A 19767-nucleotide genomic window follows, 5' to 3' on the forward strand; every position below is an offset into this window, starting at 1 on the left:
CAGAACATACTGAATATGGGCAGAGTAATTCAGTCAAGAATTGCAATGTGTGAGACTGACAACTACGTTGCGACACCAACCAAGAGCAGTATTTAATTCTTTGTTAAATGAGAATTGTGTGTTGATAGGAACAAGTGACGGCAAAGTGTCATGTTTTGTGTATGTATTAACTCAGAACAGCAAGAAAAATTTCTTTATTCTAGTAGAAGCATCTTTAGGCAACAGATGCAAAAGTTACTTTATTTTCTACAATTTTCTTCTTTATTATGCCTGTAATGTCTAGAACTTCCTTTAGATTCCATAGATGAGTGTATTTTAATTCCCTTAGCTGAAGTTTTACCCAGCAAAGCAATCCAATTATCTGGCCAGGGTGCCGGTGCCCCTGTGTTCATGCCCTATAAGCAAGGAGGGGAGGTAGTAATGGTGTACTTTCCAGTACTGTTACAAGAGGAGTGCTGTCACATGCTAAATGTCTATACTCACATCTAAATGAAGTACCCATTTAGAATAAGACCGGAATTGGGACACATAGTATATCTCACCTTGGCTGCTCACAGTGGGCAGCAGTAAGAAGGGCAATATCTGGAAAACTATCTTCCCCAGTGACATCGCTATTTTCTACATGTTTATCTTTTGATTCTTTGTCTGCTGTTTCACTGAAGGATGACAATGCTGACTTTTTGTTTTAATCTGTGCTGAGTGATTTTATTTATATTTTCAGTTCCTTGGCCATCAAAGTGTGTCTCCTCCACTCATCATCACACACTTTTTTGGCATGATACGTATACTTTCAAGTCTTCTAAGGACACAGCAGTAAAAGATAATGTCACAGCCACATAAGCAAAGTGACATTGTGGTCTAGTGGTTAGCATTTGTGACTAGTAATGCCAAGGTCCTGTGTTTGATTCCCAGTGACCATCTCAAATTTTTCGTAGGTGGAAAGGTTTGGAAGGAAATCCACTAAGCCTTGTAATGCCAACTATAACCAGAAAAATTGATGCATAAATCACCAAAGTAGTGTTACATCAAAAGGTATGCACCAAGCTAGATGACAAACAACATTTATTTATTAGCAGCAGAAGCATGAGCTGTTAAGTTTTTCAGGTTAGAGAGTAAGATGTGTGATGTATCATGATTATCTTTGCAAGATTTCATAATAGTTCTGTAGGATTTAGGTCTAGATGGCATGACAGCAGTAAGAAGGGACATTTTTTGCAAGAGTTTACCAATTGAATAAAGAGAAAGTGTTTGTTGCTCCGTAATTAATGTGAAAGTTTGGTTTTCTTTGTGTCTACAGATTTGTAGTTTTTTTGCCATTTCTACATGATAGTCTGAAGTTTTCCTGTTGTAGTCACAGAGGAAATGTGAACAAAAAACAAAACTCTGCAGTCACAACAATGAAACACTCTCTGGCACTGTTGTCCGATGACACTGTTGACACATTGCCACTTTGCAATATTTTTCACAGTGTAGTGTGTATGGATCCATGGCTCATCTAAGTAAACCATTGGTCACTTTATGCTAATGCTTCATTTTATAAATTTTTTTTAAAGTCTGATATCATAGGCTTTTTTGCCAGTATGTTCATGACTCATTCATTCTAGCAACTTCTAAAATCAAATCCCATAGATGGAACAGTTTTTCTTAGAGTTTCTTTTCTGGTAGGGAAGGCTAATTCAGTGAAACAACAGCTGTGAAATTTCTGCAAAGATTGTATTTCCTTCCATGGCCATAATATTGCAGCAATTTATTTAGATCACCAATGAAATATTTATTGTATGCATTTCTCTAATTCTGTTTTGGGGCACATACTTGATGTCCTACTCCACTTGGCATCATATCCCTCCTTCTGTAATTTGCACACCATTCCCTAACTGAATGCATCTTTTATCACCTACTGTGTCAGCACTATCACACTTTACTTGTTTTCATTGCCTGTAATATTAACGATGTTAATAGCAAGTAGTCATGGCTTTCCACAAAGGTATTTTCTGCAGTCCCTTTTTGTGCTCACACTCTGAGTTGGACTGGAACGTTACTGTAACGAGTCACATCGCCAAGTAGTTCCCATTACAGCCAGGTAACTGATTCACCTTGCCGAGTAATACAGAGTGCTTATTGTAATTGTTGAATTCATCAGTCTGAAGACTGACTTGTTTTCCTGTATAAGCTTTTTACTACCTGCATAACTACTGCACCCTACATCGATTTAAACCTGCCTACTGTATTTAACATTGATTTCCTCCTGCAATTTTTACCGCTGACACGTTCCTCTAGGCCAAATTAAACTATTCTTTGATGCCTCAGGATGTGTCTAATCAATCTCTTTCTTCTGTTAGGCAAGTTTTGATGTTAAGCTCTTTGATGTCTAATTCCATTCAGTACCTCCTTGTTACTTATCCAATCTATACATTTAATCTTCAGGATTTTTCTGTAGCACCAAATAAGCTTATATTCTCTTTACCATTTATTTTCTTCATTTCACTTCTACATGACGCCACACTCCAAATGAATACATTCATAAAAGGCTCCCTAACACTTAAATTTGTATTTGTTGTTAACATCATCTTGCTTTTCAGGAAAGTTTTTCTTGCTATTGCCGGTCTATGTTTCATGTCATCAGCTATTTTGCTACCCAAATAGTATGATTTCTCTACTTTCAGCATTTAATTTCATAATCATCACCTGATATAATTCAACTACACTCCATTACTCCTATTTCACTTTTTTAGATGTTAATTTTATATCCTGTTTTCAAGACAATGTTCACCCCATTCAGCTGATCTTGCAAATACTTTGCGATACGTTGTATAATTTCAGTGTCATCATCAAACCTTAAAGTTTCTTGTCTGGGAACTTAAATTCTTTTTTCCATGTTTCTCCTTGGTTTCCTTTGATGCTTGCTCAATTTACAGATAAAGTTACTTAGGGTATATGCTACAATCCTGTCTCACTCTTTTCTCAATTATTGCCTCTCTTTCATGTCCTTTGACTCTGGCCTGTACTTGTTTTAGGTAAACTTTCACTCCTTGTGTTTTATCATTGATAAATTCATAATTTTGAGGAGAGTATTCCCGTCAACACTGGCAAATGCTTTTCCTCCGTCTACAGATAGTATAAATGTCTATTTATTAAATACATCAAACTGAGATCAGTGCATATGTTTTTGTCATCCTTTTTAGTTATCATGGAATCACTTCTTTCTTGGGATCTGACATTTTCTTCATACACTACTGAACATTGCTTCTACAAAGGGTGAATCGTAATTCCACCAGTACACTTTCAGAGGTAGTAGCATGAACAAAACAAGAAAGATATGTCTAGTAAACATAGGCTCTAAAATGCATACCTTAAGAGCTATGAGCACTTGTTCAGTACATGTGATGTGTTTCACAGTAGCAAAGATGACCATGTGCTCGTAGCTCTTAAGGTACCAGTTTTGGAGCCCATGCTTGCTAGACTTTTTTTCTTGTTTTGATCCATACTACCGCCTGTGAATGTTTTTCTGTGGAGTTGGTTCACCCTGTATAATGCGGCCTCTACATATGAAATAACCTTGACAATTGTTAATTTGAAACCCTTTGGGTATGAACCCTAATTTTTTCCTTCTCATATAGAAATACTACTGTACTCACCTGTGTGTGTTCGATATTCACTCTGTATGTTCTAAATATTCATGTCAGTTTTATATTTTCTTTTGAAATATTATGTAACAACTGAACTCTAAAACATACACTATAATCTAATCATCAGATGAACATGTTAACTGTTGCAGAGGATTGGTTTTCATGATCTCGCTAATATCCAAAAGCCACTCATTGTGAGAATGCAATTGCAGCAGTGCTAGACAGGGAGCAGTGCTGTAGGTTTTGTGCCATTTTATTTTGAGACTACAGCTTGCTGTAGTTTGACAGAAAGCATGGCAAATACAGGGTGTTTCAAAAATGACCGGTATATTTGAAACGGCAATAAAAACTAAACGAGCAGCGATAGAAATACACCATTTGTTGCAATATGCTTGGGACAACAGTACATTTTCAGGCAGACAAACTTTCGAAATTACAGTAGTTACACTCTTCAACAACAGATGGTGCTGCAGTCTGGGAAACTCTGTAGTACGATATTTTCCACATTCCACCATGCGTAGCAATAATATGGCGTAGTCTCTGAATGAAATTACCCGAAACCTTTGACAACGTGTCTGGCGGAATGGCTTCACATGCAGATGAGATGTACTGCTTCAGCTCTTCAATTGTTTCTGGATTCTGGCGGTACACCTGGTCTTTCAAGTGTCCCCACAGAAAGAAGTCACAGGGGTTCATGTCTGGCGAATAGGGAGGCCAATCCACACCGCCTCCTGTATGTTTCGGATAGCCCAAAGCAATCACACAATCATCGAAATATTCATTCAGGAAATTAAAGACGTCGGCCGTGCGATGTGGCCGGGCACCATCTTGCATAAACCATGAGGTGTTCGCAGTGTCGTCTAAGGCAGTTTGTACCGCCACAAATTCACGAAGAATGTCCAGATAGCGTGATGCAGTAATCGTTTCGGATCTGAAAAATGGGCCAATGATTCCTTTGGAAGAAATGGCGGCCCAGACCAGTACTTTTTGAGGATGCAGGGACGATGGGACTGCAACATGGGGCTTTTCGGTTCCCCATATGCACCAGTTCTGTTTATTGACGAAGCCGTCCAGGTAAAAATAAGCTTCGTCAGTAAACCAAATGCTGCCCACATGCATATCGCCGTCATCAATCCTGTGCACTATATCGTTAGCGAATGTCTCTCGTGCAGCGATCGTAGCGGCGCTGAGGGGTTGCCGCGTTTGAATTTTGTATGGATAGAGGTGTAAACTCTGGCGCATGAGACGATACGTGGACGTTGGCATCATTTGGACCGCAGCTGCAACACGGCGAACGGAAACCTGAGGCCGCTGTTGGATCACCTGCTGCACTAGCTGCGCATTGCCCTCTGTGGTTGCCATTTCCAGCACGTTCATCCGTCACGTTCCCAGTCCGTTGAAATTTTTCAAACAGATCCTTTATTGTATCGCTTTTCGGTCCTTTGGTTACATTAAACCACCGTTGAAAACTTCGTCTTGTTGCAACAACACTGTGTTCTAGGCGGTGGAATTCCAACACCAGAAACATCCTCTGTTCTAAGGAATAAACCATGTTGTCTACAGCACACTTGCACGTTGTGAACAGCACACGCTTACAGCAGAAAGACGACATACAGAATGGCGCACCCACAGACTGCGTTGTCTTCTATATCTTTCACATTACTTGCAGCGCCATCTGTTGTTGAAAATTGTAACTACTGTAATTTCGAAAGTTTGTCCACCTGAAAATGTACTGTTGTCCCAAGCATATTGCAACAAACGGTGTATTTCTATCACTGCTCGTTTAGTTTTTATTGCTGTTTCAAATATACCTGTCATTTTTGAAACACCCTGTAGATGGATCAGGCTGAATGCCTTCTGTTTTTGTCCAAAGTTTTTTGTACATTTGGGTACAAAAATCTTCAGTAATTATCAAATTTGTGTGTGCTTCAGAGGAATTAGAAATTCAGAGAAGAAGAAAGTTGCTTAAAATCTACTGCTGTCTTTTGAATGCATGGAAATAAAATATCCAAATTCATAATAGTGATTATGTATACAACTATTTTTGTGTTTAGCAGGATATAAGCAGAGTTTAGTTTCTGAGAGGATGAAACTGGTACAAGGGTATACTCTGCAATGGTTTTAAGATAACGACTGAATTTGATGTACCATAAACTGGGTTAAATTATGCAACCTGGGTTACTTTACACACTTCCCATTAAGTTCTGTGGGGTGCCGCCCATGGCCTGTTTTGGAAATTCTGAGTAAAATGGCTGCTTAGATAAGACATAGTGAACTTTACTGGATTGAAAAATCATGACAGTGTTGTTCATACATCATGATGCAGGATGATAAATGCAGTTAATTGGATGTGAGTATCTTTACGTATTTTTACATTGCTTAGAAACTGTCATTGCCATGTCATAGTTATGTGGAACAGTAGGTGAAACACTCTTTTAGTGGAGACATTTTATTAGCAAGCTGAAAACAAGCAAAGGTGTGTGACTTTTGCTTGGGTGGGGGTAACTTTACGATGACTGCAAACAAAAGCAGAAAATAAGGATACTGAGGAAATTATTGGACAAGTGCTGTCTTATCATGAGATTCAAGTTAAGTTCGTGAAGATGACAGGTGACTCAACATAGACATTTGTATGGCCTGATGTTGGAGATATCTCCAAAATCAATAACTAGGGGCTACTTGATGAACCTGTGGTATTACAAAGATGATCTTTGTAGTTCAAAGAACACCTGCAATCTTTTATGTACATATCCAGTCTTTATTGAAGTGAAATCAAGGTTAGTAGTGCCTCATCGTGCTATAGAAATACTATAAAAGTGAAGGTGAGAAACTCGTGCTCCAGACACAGCAGAAACATTTTCAATTTACATAATAAAAACTTAAAATTTAAATGACTTGCCATATTCCATTTATCCTTGTAATAGGTTCCAACAAGTCAATAAAGCTATGAAAAGTGTCATGCCACTTCAGATTTCTGTTTTCTTTCCATTTAAAATTTCCAGACATGTGTAAAATTATCCATTATAAGGCAATACTGCCAAATATCTTGCAAAGTACACTGAAGAGCCAAAAACCTGATACACCTGCCTAATATTGTGTAGGGCCCCCGCAAGCATGCAGAAGTGCCACAACATGATGTGGCATGAACTCGACTAATGTCAGAAGTAGTGCTGGAGGGAACTGACACCATGAATGCTTCAGGGCTGTCCATAAATCCATAAGAGTATGAGAGGGTGGAATCTCTTCTGCACAGCACGTTGCAAGGCATCCCAGATATGCTCAATAATGCTCATGTCTGGGGAGTTTGATGGCCAGTGGAAGTGTTTAAAGTCAAAAGAATGTTCCTGGAGCCACTCTATAGCAATTCTGGATGTATGGGGTGTCGAGTTGTCCTGCTGGAATTGCCCAAGTCTGTTGGAATGCACAGTGGACATGAATAATGGATACAGGTGATCAGACAGGATGCTTACGTATGTGTCACCTATCACAGTCATCTCTAGACATATCAAGGGCCCCATAGCACTCCCAACTGCACACGCGCCACACTATTACAGAGCCTCCACCAGCTTGAACAGTCCTCAGCTGACATGAAGGGTCAATGAATTAATGAGGTTGTCTCCATACCCTTACACATTCATCTGCTTGTTTCCAGTCATCAACAGTCCAATGTCGGTGTTGATGATCACAGGTGAGGTGTAAAGCATCATGTTGTGCAGTCATTAAGGGTACACGAGTGGGCCTTTGGCTCCAAAAGACTATGTTGATGATGTTTCATTGAATGGTTCACACACTGACACTTATTGATGGCCCAGCATTGAAATCTGCAGCAATTTGTGGAAGGGTTGCACTTCTGTCACGCTGCACTATTCTCTTCAGTTGTCGTTGGTCCCGTTCTTGCAGGTCTTTTTCCAGCTGCTGCGATGTCAGAGATTTGAAGTTTTAGTGGATTCCTGATATTCACCGTACACTCTTGAAATGGTCATATGGGAAAATCCCCACTTCATTGCTGCCTCGGAGATGCTGTGTCCCATCCCTTGTGCACCGACTATAACACCACGTGCAATCTCACTTAAATATTGATAACCTGCCATTGTAGCAGCAGTAACTGATCTAACAACTGCACCAGACACTTGTTGTCCTATCTAGGCATTGCCGACTGCAGCGCCATCTTCTGCCTGTTTACATATCTCTGCATTTGAATATGCATGTACTCTTTGAATGGAGTAACTTTACACACAATGTTGATAAAACATGTCATAAACATGATTTACATTCATTTTGAGGCTACAATTGCCCTTAAGAACCTGAATGGTATACAGAAACCCATTTATATCAATTATATAACTAACCACCTCCCCCTTTAAACCATAGTCCTTGCAGTTGGTGGGGAGGCTTGCGTGCCTCAGCGATACAGATAGCCGTACCGTAGGTGCAACCACAACGGAGGGGTATCTGTTGAGAGGCCAGACAAATGTATGGTTCCTGAAGAAAGGCAGCAGCCTTTTCAGTAGTTGCAGGGGCAACAGTCTGGATGATTGACTGATCTGGCCTTGTAACACTAACCAAAACAGCCTCGCTGTGCTGGTACTGTGAACGGTTGAAAGCAAGGGGAAACTACAGCCACAATTTTTCCTGAGGGCATGCAGCTTTACTGTATGGTTAATGATGATGGCATCCTCTTGGGTAAAATATTCCGGAGGTAAAATAGTCCCCCATTTTGATCTCCGGGCGGGGACTAATCAGGAGGACGTTGTTATGAGGAGAAACAAAACTGGCATTCTACGGATCGGAGTGTGGAATGTCAGATCCCTTAATCAGGCTGGTAGATTAGAAAATTTAAAAAGGGAAATGGATAGGTTAAAGTTAGATATAGTGGGAATTAGTGAAGTTTGGTGGCAGGAGGAACAAGACTTTTGGTGAGGTGAGCAAGCAGTAAAGGAAACAAAAGAAAAATTTGGAATAGGTATTAAAATCCATGGAGAAGAAATAAAAACATTAAGGTTTCTCTGATGACATTGTGATTCTGTCAGAGACAGCAAAGGACTTGGAAGAGCAGCTCTAACACCAACTTGGAACGGAATGGACAGTGTCTTGAAAGGAGGATATAAGATGAACATCAACAAAAGAAAAATGAGGATAATGGAATGTCGTCGAATTAAGTTGGGTGATGCTGAGGGTATTAGATTAGGAAATGAGACACTTAAAGTTGCTATTTGGGGAGCAAAATAACTAATGATGGTCGAAGGACAGAGGATATAAAATGTACACCGTCAATGGCAAGGAAAGCGTTTCTGAAGAAAAGAAATTTGTTAACATCGAGTATAGATTTAAGTGTCAGGAAGTCGTTTCTGAAAGTATTTGTATGGAGTGTAGCCATGTATGGAAGTGAAACATGGACAATAAATAGTTTAGACAAGAAGAGAATAGAAGCTTTCGAAATGTGGTGCTACAGAAGAATGCTGAAGATTAGATGGTTAGATCACACAACTAATGAGGAGGTATTGAATATGATTGGGGAGAAGAGGAGTTTGTGTCACAACTTGACTAGAAGAAGGGATCGGTTGGTAGGACATGTTCTGAGGCATCGAGGGATAACCAATTTAGTATTGGAGGGCAGTGTGGAGGGTAAAAATCGTAGAGGGAGACCAAGAGATGAATACACTAAGCGGATTCAGAAGGACGTAGCCTGCAGTAGGTACTGGGAGATGAAGAAGCTTGCACAGGATAGATTAGCATGGAGAGCTGAATCAAAGCAGTCTCAGGACTGAAGACCACAACAACAACAACATAACTGACCACACTTTATAAAATCAAGAAAACACAAAAAATGTGTTTATAGTATCTCCAGTTGACAGTAACAGGAATAATCTTAGTTTTGATGTGAAAAGGAGAAAAATAGATGGAGGAGAATGAAATACTTTTTTTGTGCAATAAGAAAAACTATTGGCTCTGGCCAGTTGTATTAAGACAATACATGTTACTGATATTAAGCTTGCAGTGACTCATAAATGATCATCATTGTGTTGTGTTGTATTGTATTGTATTGTATTGTATGTTAACCGGGGGCCTAGAAACGACAGAGAGGCTCCATCCCCGCCGCAGCCAGAGTGGTCCACAACCCTACGATGACTACCGCGGTCCATGTCACCCCTCTACCGCCCCACACCAAACCACTCCTTCAGGGTTATTGTGCGTTTTGACCACAGCTCTGTGGTCTAATGATTTTATCAACCAGACTGACCATCTTCATCTTAATGAGGGTGACAGTATGGTCTTCAGGAACAACGGTTACAACATTCATCAAATAAATGGAGTGCTTTCAAGTGAGAATCACAATAAGACCACCAACAAAAAGTAGGAAAAGAAACATGTCTTCTTGCCATGCTGTGGGTCCATGTTGAGCAAGACAAGCCACCTACTGAAAAGACACAAAATCAAATTGATCTTCAGGTCTCTGATAAATATTCGGAAGTCCTGAGACCAGTTAGAGATGGAGTAGGTCACAGAATACTTCGGGTCTACAAGATGGCTTGCGAGTGCGGCCAGTCATATGTTGGAAATCAGTATGAATGGTAGAACAATGCAGACAGAAGAACAAGAGGCTTTATCGCATACACTACCTTGAGAAATCGACTTAAGCTGAACATGCTTTAGAAAACGGTCGCCAGATCAAATTCGATGAAACCACTGTTGTGGCTCACACTAATGGCTTTTGGGACTGTGTAATTAAATAAGCCACTGAAATAAAAATCACCAATAACTCCCTTAATGGAGATGGCCTCCTGCAGCTCAGAATGATGTGGAATCCAGGGATCACATGGTTGAAGTGGGCATATTGAATGCCAAGTCAAATTATGCCCATGTATGGCAAGGCTGTGAGCACCAGTGATATCAGCTGGCAGCTAGCATATATAAGGGTGTACCAGCAGCCCACTGGCAGTCATACCTCTTGAAAAAGGCCAATGAGCACTTGGCTGAAAGCTTGTGACGTTCACCTGCTTTGTTTCTTCATTGGTCCTTGGTGTCGATCTACTGCATTGTTATACTGGCTGAAAAATAGGGGGGGGGGGGGTGGAGGGTGGAAGTTCAACACTGACTACTGTAATTAATGTAGCTAACAGTTGCACAGTTGTGTTTCACAGTTCTTTAATGTCACTGTCCACAACCCCCAACATTACATAGCTCACTATTGGTAAATTTTGATAAGCCTCATTAATAGGTTGCAGGCAAACATCAGCATACTGCTATGATAGTTTGCTGTTGAACATCTATGAGCAGTATAAACCTAACCACACAGTTCACAGTTCTTGCAGAAGAATAAGGTATGTGTGACACTATTTCTCAAATAACTTGAACAGACATTGTCATTGCCTTAAAACATGGCCTATTTGTGTTACACTAATTCCACTGTTAAATTTGATGCATTGTTGTTACTTGAAGCAGTACATAATTTCCCTCTGAAAATTGGCTGTGGACGGACTGTCTCAGGACCAAAAATAGGGCCTTTATAAATCCTCACAGTAATAGGCACTGAGACTATACTTTTTTGATGTTTTAAGTTACAGAAATTACAATTAAAACATAACTCATTCAATTATATGAATAGATCGAAAAATTCCTCCTTTTTAACAGTTCTCTCTACCACAAAGATTAGGCCAAATTATTTGTTAAAATAATGAAATTAGCAGATCTAGTTATGCAAACAATGCTTTTGACCAATCTGGCAATTATTTTGGAATTAAATAAGGGCTGGCTTTGCTAACATGTTTTCGAATAGAGCCAAGTAAATACTTAAAGGATTCTAGTAGTTCTTCTTCCAAATGTTTATAATTATTACACATTTTATTTTTGTTTATAAGTAAACAATAGAATTTAAGTCCTGAAACAATTACTGAGTTCACTCTATAACAAAAGATATTAACTAGGAATGGTCAAAATAAATTAGGAAATTAATTACATACACAAAGCTACGCACCAAATTAGACCTGGTGCAGGGAATAGCCTTGATAGGGACAGGGAATGTGATGTAGGTGGTGACCTGATAAAGATAGCTACTCAAACTGATGGCATCAATCTGCATTTCATGCAACTGTTTCAGCATCATGATCAGCCTCATCTTAATGCAGCTGTTAAGCACGTTAACATTGGGCTGGAGAGGGCACTGATGGCAGAGGGCATGGGTCACATTGCAGTGGTGCCAGTTGAGTTTATCAGTAGATCGGGTTTCACTAGGCATGGCCTGCACTTCAACAGGTATGGGAAGGGGAGACTGGCAAAGCTTATATGTGACAGTGTAGTGGGTGGTGGTAGGACACTCTTGGAAAAATTCCTGTAGTAGTTGGTGTTAGAGCTGCACCGTTTTTGAATGAAGTCAGCTGATGGATATACCTGCTTAAAGGAAGTCCCTCTAAGGGCTCACCTTCAGAGGATGTCATGTTTCCAAGTAGAGAAGGAGTTAGCATATTTCATCAGAATATTAAAGCTATTAGAGATAAAGTTAGTGAACTGCTTATAGATGTTGACTATGAAATTATTCGTATATCGGAGCACCACTTAAATAATTTGACGATTCAGAGGCTTCCTTTACCAGGATACAGGTTAGCTGGCTGTTTTTCAAGGATTTCATTGTGGGGTGGGAGAATGGCCATGTATGTAAAAAACAGTATTCCTTTTCAGTCCATAGAGGTATGTATCATGGCACTGCACTGAACAGATATTTGAATGTTGTGCAGTTGCAGTTGAATTTAGAGAAACTAAACTTTTAATTGTTTTTGTTTATAGGTCCCCTAATTTTGACTTCAGTGCATTTCTGCCCAAGCTAGAGGGGGTTCTTGTTCACTTTATAGGAAGTACGAGAAATTAGTTGTATGTGGTGACTTCAGTATAAATTTTGTACATGATAGTGCAAGAAAAATGATGTTGGTAGATCTCCTAAATTCATATGATCTGATGCAGACTGTGTTTTTCCAACTAGGGTGCAGGGGAACAGTAGCACAGCCATAAACAACATTTTTATTCATTCTTCATTACTAGATGGGCATTCTGTTAGTAAAAGGGTCAATGCCCTTTCAGACCATGATGCACCAATTTTAACACTAAAAGGATTTTGTACTCAAACAAATGTCACGTATAATTACAAACTATGCAGGAAAGTTAATCCAAAAGCCAGCCGGAGTGGCCGAGCGGTTCTAGGTGCTACAGTCTGGAACCGTGCGACCGCTACGGCCACAGGTTCGAATCCTGCCTCGGGGATGGATGTGTGTGTTGTCCTTAGGTTGGTTAGGTTTAAGTAGTTCTACATTCTAGGGGACTGATGACCTCTGAAGTTAAGTCCCATAGTGCTCAGAGCCATTTGAACCATTTAATCCAAAAGCAATTGAGAATTTTTTAAATCTTGTCATGGAACAAGAGTGGCAGGATGTTTATAGTGCTGGTAACATAGATGACAAATATAATGCTTTCCTTAACACATTTCTGATGCTCTTTGAGAGCTGCTTTCCATTAGAATGTCCTAAATAGGGTTGTTGTGGTCTTCAGTCCAGAGACTGGTTTGATGCAGCTCTCCATGCTACTCTATCCTGTGCAAGCTTCTTCACCTTCCAGTACCTACTGCAGCCTACATCCTTCTGAATCTGCTTAGTGTATTCATCTCTTGGTCTCCCTCTATGATTTTTACCCTCCACGCTGCCCTCCAATACTAAATTGGTTATCCCTCGATGTCTCAGAACATGTCCTACCAACCGATCCCTTCTTCTAGTCAAGTTGTGCCACAAGTTCCTCTTCTCCCCAATTCTATTCAATACCTCCTCATTAGTTATGTGATCTACCCATCTAATCTTCAGCATTATTCTGTAGCACCACATTTTGAAAGCTTCTATTCTCTTCTTGTCTAAACTATTTATCGTCCACGTTTCACTTCCATACATGGCTACACTCCATACAAATGCTTTCAGAAATGACATCCTGACATTTAAATCTATACTCAATGTTAACAAATCTTTCTTCTTCAGAAACGATTTCCTTGCCATTGCCATTCAACATTTTATATCCTCTGTCCTTCGACCATCATCAGTTATTTTGCTCCCCAAATAGCAAAACTCCTTTACTACTTTAAGTGTCTCATTTCCTAATCTAATTCCCTCAACATCACCCAACTTAATTCGACTACATTCCATTATCCTCGTTTAGCTTTTGTTGATCTTCATCTTATACCCTCCTTTCAAGACACTGTCCATTCCGTTCAACTGCCCTTCCAAGTCCTTTGCTGTCTCTGACAGAATTACAATGTCATCGGCAAACCTCAAAGTTTTTATTTCTTCTCCATGGATTTTAATACCTTCTCCGAAATTTTCTTTTGTTTCCTTTATTGCTTGCTCAATATACAGATTGAATGACATCGGGGATAAGCTACAACCCTGTCTCACTCCCTTCCCAACCACTGCTTCCCTTTCATACCGCTCGACTCTTATAACTGCCATCTGCTTTCCGTACAAATTGTAAATAGCCTTTCGCTCCCTGTATTTTACCCCTGACACCTTCAGAATTTGAAAGAGAATATTCCAGTCAACATTGTCAAAAGCTTTCTCTAAGTCTACAAATGCTAGAAACGTAGGTTTGCCTTTCCTTAATCTAGCTTCTAAGATAAGTCGTAGGGTCAGTATATCCTTACGTGTTCCAACATTTCTACGGAATCCAAACTTATCTTCACCGAGGTCGGCTTCTATCAGTTTTTCCATTCGTCTGTAAAGAATGCGCGTTAGTATTTTGCAGCTGTGACTTATCAAACTGATAGTTCGGTAATTTTCACATCTGTCAACACCTGCTTTGTTTGGGATTGGAATTGTTATATTCTTCTTGAAGTCTGAGGGTATTTCACCTGTCTCATATATCTTGCTCACCAGATGGTAGAATTTTGTCAGGGCTGGCTCTCCCAAGGCTGTCAGTAGTTCTAATGGAATGTTGTCGACTCCCGGGGCCTTGTTTCGACTTACGTCTTTCAGTGCTCTGTCAAACACTTCACACAGTATCATATCTCCCATTTCATCTTCATCTACCTCCTCTTCCACTTCCATAAAACTGTCCTCAAGAACATGGCCCCTGTATAGACGCTCTAAATATTCCTTCCACATTTCTGCTTTCCCTTCTTTGCTTAGAACTGGGTTTCCATCTGAGCTCTTGATATTCATGCAAGTGGTTCTCTTTTCTCCAAAGGTCTCTTTAATTGTCTTGTAGGCAGTATCTATCTTATCTCTCATGAGATAAGCCTCTACATCCTTACATTTGTCCTCTAGCCATCCGTGCTTAGCCATTTTGCATTTCCTGTCGATCTCATTTTTGAGACGTTTGTATTCCTTTTTGCCTGCTTCACTTACTGCATTTTTGTATTTTCTGCTTTCATCAATTAAATTCAGTGTTTCCTCTGTTACCCAAGGATTTCTGCTAGCCCTCATCTTTTTACCTACTTGATCCTCTGCTGCCTTCACTATTTCATTCCTCAAAGCCACCCATTCTTCTTCTACTGTATTTCTTTCCCCCATTCCTGTCAGTTGTTCCCTTATGCTCTCCATGAAACTCTGTACAACCTCTGGTTCTTTCAGTTTTAATCTACAGTTCATAACCAATAGATTGTGGTCAGAGTCCACATCTGCCCCTGGAAATGTCTTAAAATTTAAAACCTGGTTCCTAAATCTCTGTCTTACCATTATATAATCTATCTGAAACCTATCAGTATCTCCAGGCTGCTTACATGTATACAACCTTCTTTTATGGATCTTGAACCAAGTATTAGCTATGGTTAAGTTGTGCTCTGTGCAAAATACTACCAGGCGGCTTCCACGTTCATTTCTTACCCCAATCCATATTCACCTACTACGTTTCCTTCTCTTCCTTTTCCTACTATCGAATTCCAGTCACCCATGACTATTAAATTTTCGTCTCCCTTCACTATCTGAATAATTTCTTTTATCTCATCATACATTTCTTCAATTTCTTCGTCATCTGCAGAGCTAGTTGGCATATAGACTTGTAGTACTGTCGTAGGCACGGGCTTCGTGTCTATCTTGGTCACAATAATGCGTTCACTATGTTGTCTGTAGCAGCTTACCCGAACTCCTATTTTTTTATTCATTATTAAACCTACTCCTGCATTTCCCCTATTTGATTTAGTATTTATAACCCTGTATTCACCTGACCGAGAGTCTTGTTCCTCATGCCACCGAACTTCACTAATTGCCACTATATCTAACTTTAACCTATCAATTTCCCTTTTTAAATTTTCTAACCTACCTGCCCGATTAAGGGATCTGTCATTCCACACTCCGATCCATAGAATGCCAGTATTCTTTCTCCTGATAATGACGTCCTCTTGAGTAGTCCCCGCCTGGAGATCCGAATGGGGGACTATTTTACCTCCGGAATATTTTACCCAAGAGGACGCCTTCATCATTTAATCATACAGTAAAGCCTTGGGAAAAATTACGGCTGTAGTTTCCCCTTGCTTTCAGCCGTTCACAGTGCCAGAACAGCAAGGCCATTTTGGTTAGTGTTACAAGGCCAGATCAGTCAATCATCCAGACTGTTGCCCTTGCAACTACTGAAAAGGCTGCTACCCCTCTTCAGGAACCACAGATTTGTCTGGCCTCTCGACAGATACCCCTCCGTTGTGGTTGCACCTACGGTACGGCTATCTGTATCGCTGAGGCACGCAAGCCTCCCCACTTGGGAGGTCCATGGTTCATGGGGGGGGGGGGGGCTAAGTAGGGTACTAGCAGTAAAAGGCAGCCTGGGTGGCTAACTAGTGGGGTAAGGATATTATGTAGAACAAAGCGGGAATTATATCAAAACGTTAGAAGTGGTCACAATCAAGCTACAGTAGTGCATTGCAAACAGTACTTCAAGGTGCTAAAAAATGTTATTAGGAAGACAAAGAGTACATGGCATGCAAATAGAATAGCTCATTCACAGGATAAAATTAAAACCATATGGTCAGTTGTGAAGTAAGTGTCCGGTCAGCAGCACAAGGTTGGCAATATAAAGTCAGTTTCTGTTACTTGTATATCAGATATATGTACAGTATTTAACAATCATTTTCTGAGCATTGCTGGTGAATTAAATAAAAATTTAGTTTCTACAGGAAATCATATAACAATCTTAGCAAATGCCTTTCCGAGATTGATGTCTGAAATATTTCTCAGTGATACAGACAAGGGGGAGATTGAGTGAATAATTAAATCACTGAAGACTACGGACTCTCGTGGATATGATGGAGTGCCTAGCAGAATATTAAAGTACTTTGCTGCACATGTTAGCCCTGTATTTAGCCATATTTCTAATTTTTTGTTTAGGAATGGTCAGTTTCCTGAATGATTAAAGTACTCAGTAGGAAAGCTGCATTATAAAAAGGAAGAAAGGGATAATGTAGACAATTTTTGACCTATTTCTAAGCCATCATTGTTTGCTAAAGGCATTGAAAATGCTCTGTATGTAAGGATAATTGATAATTTTATATCACACATTTTGCTGTCAAATGTACAGTTCGGCTTTAGAAGTCATTTAACAACTCAAAATGCTATATTCTCTTTTCTCTGTGAGGTACTTGATGTGTTAAACAAAAGGTTTCGAGTACTAGGCATATTTTTGATTTAACTAAGGTGTTTGACTGTGTTGGTCACAAAATGTTGCTGCAGAAATTGGACCATTATGGAATGTGGGTAATAGCTCACAATTGGTTCACTTCTTACTTTAGCAACAGACAGCAGAAGGTCATTATTCACAGTGTTGAGAATAGTGGTGATGTGGAGTCTGAGTGGGGTACGGTCAAATGGGAGGTGCCACAGGGATCAGTGTTGGGGCCACTCCTATTCCTTATTTATATAAATGCAATGCCCTCTAGTATTTCAGGTAACTCTAAAACATTTCTGTTTGCTGATGACACTAGCTTGGTAGTAAAGGATGTTATGTGCAACATTGGATCAGTTTCAAATAGTGCAGTTCATGACATAAGTTCATGGCTTGTAGAAAATAAACTAATGCTAAATCACAGTAAGATGCAGCTTTTATAGTTTCTAACACACAATTCAACAAAACCTGACGTTTTAATTTCACAGAATGGGCATATGATTAATGAAACTGAACAGTTCAAATTTCTAGGTGTTCAGGTAGATAGTAAACTGTCATGGAAAGCCCACATTCAGGATTTTGTCCAAAGACTTAATGATGCCATTTTTACTGTTCGAACAGTATCTGAAGTAAGTTAGTCCACTTTGCTTATTTTCATTCACTTCTGACATAAGTCTTATGTCATATGGTATTATATTTTGGGGCAACTCTTATCATTCTCAAAAGATATCTGTGCTTCAGGAATGCACTGTTTGGGCAATAAGTTCGCAAACCTCTTGTTGACCCCTGTTCAGTAGTCTGGGTATTGACATTGGCCACTCAGTATATTTATTTTTTACTGTCATTTCTTATTAACAATATCAGCTTATCCCCAAGAGTTAGCAGCTTTCACTCAGTTAATACTAGACAGAAATCCAATCTGCATTTGGCTTGCACTTCCTTAACGCTTGTGCAGAAAGGTGTGCAGTATACTGCTGCAACCATTTTCAATGAGCTACCACAGGAGTTCAAAAATCTTAGCAGTCATCTATGCACTTTGAAATTAAAACTGCAGAGTGTCCTCATGTGTTACTCCTTCTATTCTGTTGAGGAGTTCCTTGAAAAATTAAGCTCATTCCTATGTTATATTGTTGATTGTGCCTACTCAAACTTATGGCTTGTCTTTTTTGGGTTCATATACATTTTATTTTATCTGTTATTACTTGTATGTTGTAATTTAATGTTCTTGACATGTTGCATGACCTTGGAGATTTGCTACTCAATTTGGTCCTACGGAACTTGATGTGTAAATAAAAAGAAAAAAAGAGCTGTGTATTTCATAGTCTTGTCATGCAAAGATAGTACATTGTGATTGTAAATTTTTGAAATGGATTCATTTGTGGTTTGTAGCTATTTATTGTATTTACAGCATCTTTACTTCAAAGTCAGCCAACCAGGCGTATTTCTTTTCCTTTCTTATGTCTTCTCAGAAACTGGTACATAATTGTATATTTAGCATTATTTAATTCTGGTACATCCACCTTTGGCGAGTCCTTTTCTACCCATCTTTTTGCAATGTGTGTTGGCTTTTTCATGTTTGCCATGTGTATGAGAGAGACAAGCCTATTACAATTGTGGAACTTCCCTCTTCTGTTTAACTATAGCCTATGAAATGTAAATTCTTTTCATTAGTGCAGGTGATAGAAATACGCAAAGAATATAACAGAATCACTTGTCTGTCATACTGTCAGAAAATAATTTTTGGAGCAAACTTTGTTGCTTCAGTTAGTTATCAATAAGCTACCAATTTAATTGTCTGTTTGGCTACATAGGAACCTTACATGTTGTATGTTCTGAATTTCCAGCACATTTATCTCATTTCAATGACTTACAGTGTCATTCACTATTATAAAATAGTATTAACAAATTTGACATTTTTGTGGCTTGTGTTGTGTAGTAGTAATACTTGATCTGTACAACTATTTTATTGGCAACCATTGCTGCCTGATTATTTACCATCATTGGAAAGCCATTAATGAAAAATCACGATAAGAATAGGTCGAGGGTAAAACACTGAAAGAGTCTATACTATCTGATTTCCTATGCTGTATTAATTTTGTAAGTCTAACCTGGAAGAGGTCCTAAAATTCAAAAAGATACTCAGAGGATACTGTTAACAAAGTATTTTATTCCTGTAAATGATTATAGCATCCTCTGTGAAGTATCTTATATGGAAACCAAATTGGGAAGGAATCAGAAAGGAATTGCAACATGTCAATAAATCTGATCATAAATAGTCTTCCAAAATATTTTGAAAAGTAAGTGGCAGGAGATAGGCAGGTTTAAAGTTGAAAGATACAAACTTATGTCTGCTTTTACAGGCTGATATCAAAACAGCATAATTTCATCTGTAGGAAATAAAACTAATTATTTTCTATAATTGTATTGCCAGTTAAAGATTTGCAATATGTATGACCATTTCTACTAATTTTAAGAAAACACAATTAGTTTGAGACACTACTCTTTCATCTAAAGTGAGAAAATT

The 19767-nt window shown here is 39.1% G+C and overlaps 1 protein-coding gene across 1 annotated transcript in view; it reads left to right on the forward strand.

The window, feature by feature from the left end:
• The window catches only part of LOC126184404 (glutaryl-CoA dehydrogenase, mitochondrial-like), a 187248-nt gene that overhangs the window by 142095 nt on the left and 25386 nt on the right, over positions 1 to 19767 (forward strand). The window lies entirely within an intron of this gene.

Source organism: Schistocerca cancellata, chromosome 4, assembly GCF_023864275.1.
Source record: "Schistocerca cancellata isolate TAMUIC-IGC-003103 chromosome 4, iqSchCanc2.1, whole genome shotgun sequence".
Classification (NCBI taxonomy): Eukaryota; Metazoa; Arthropoda; class Insecta; order Orthoptera; family Acrididae; genus Schistocerca; species Schistocerca cancellata.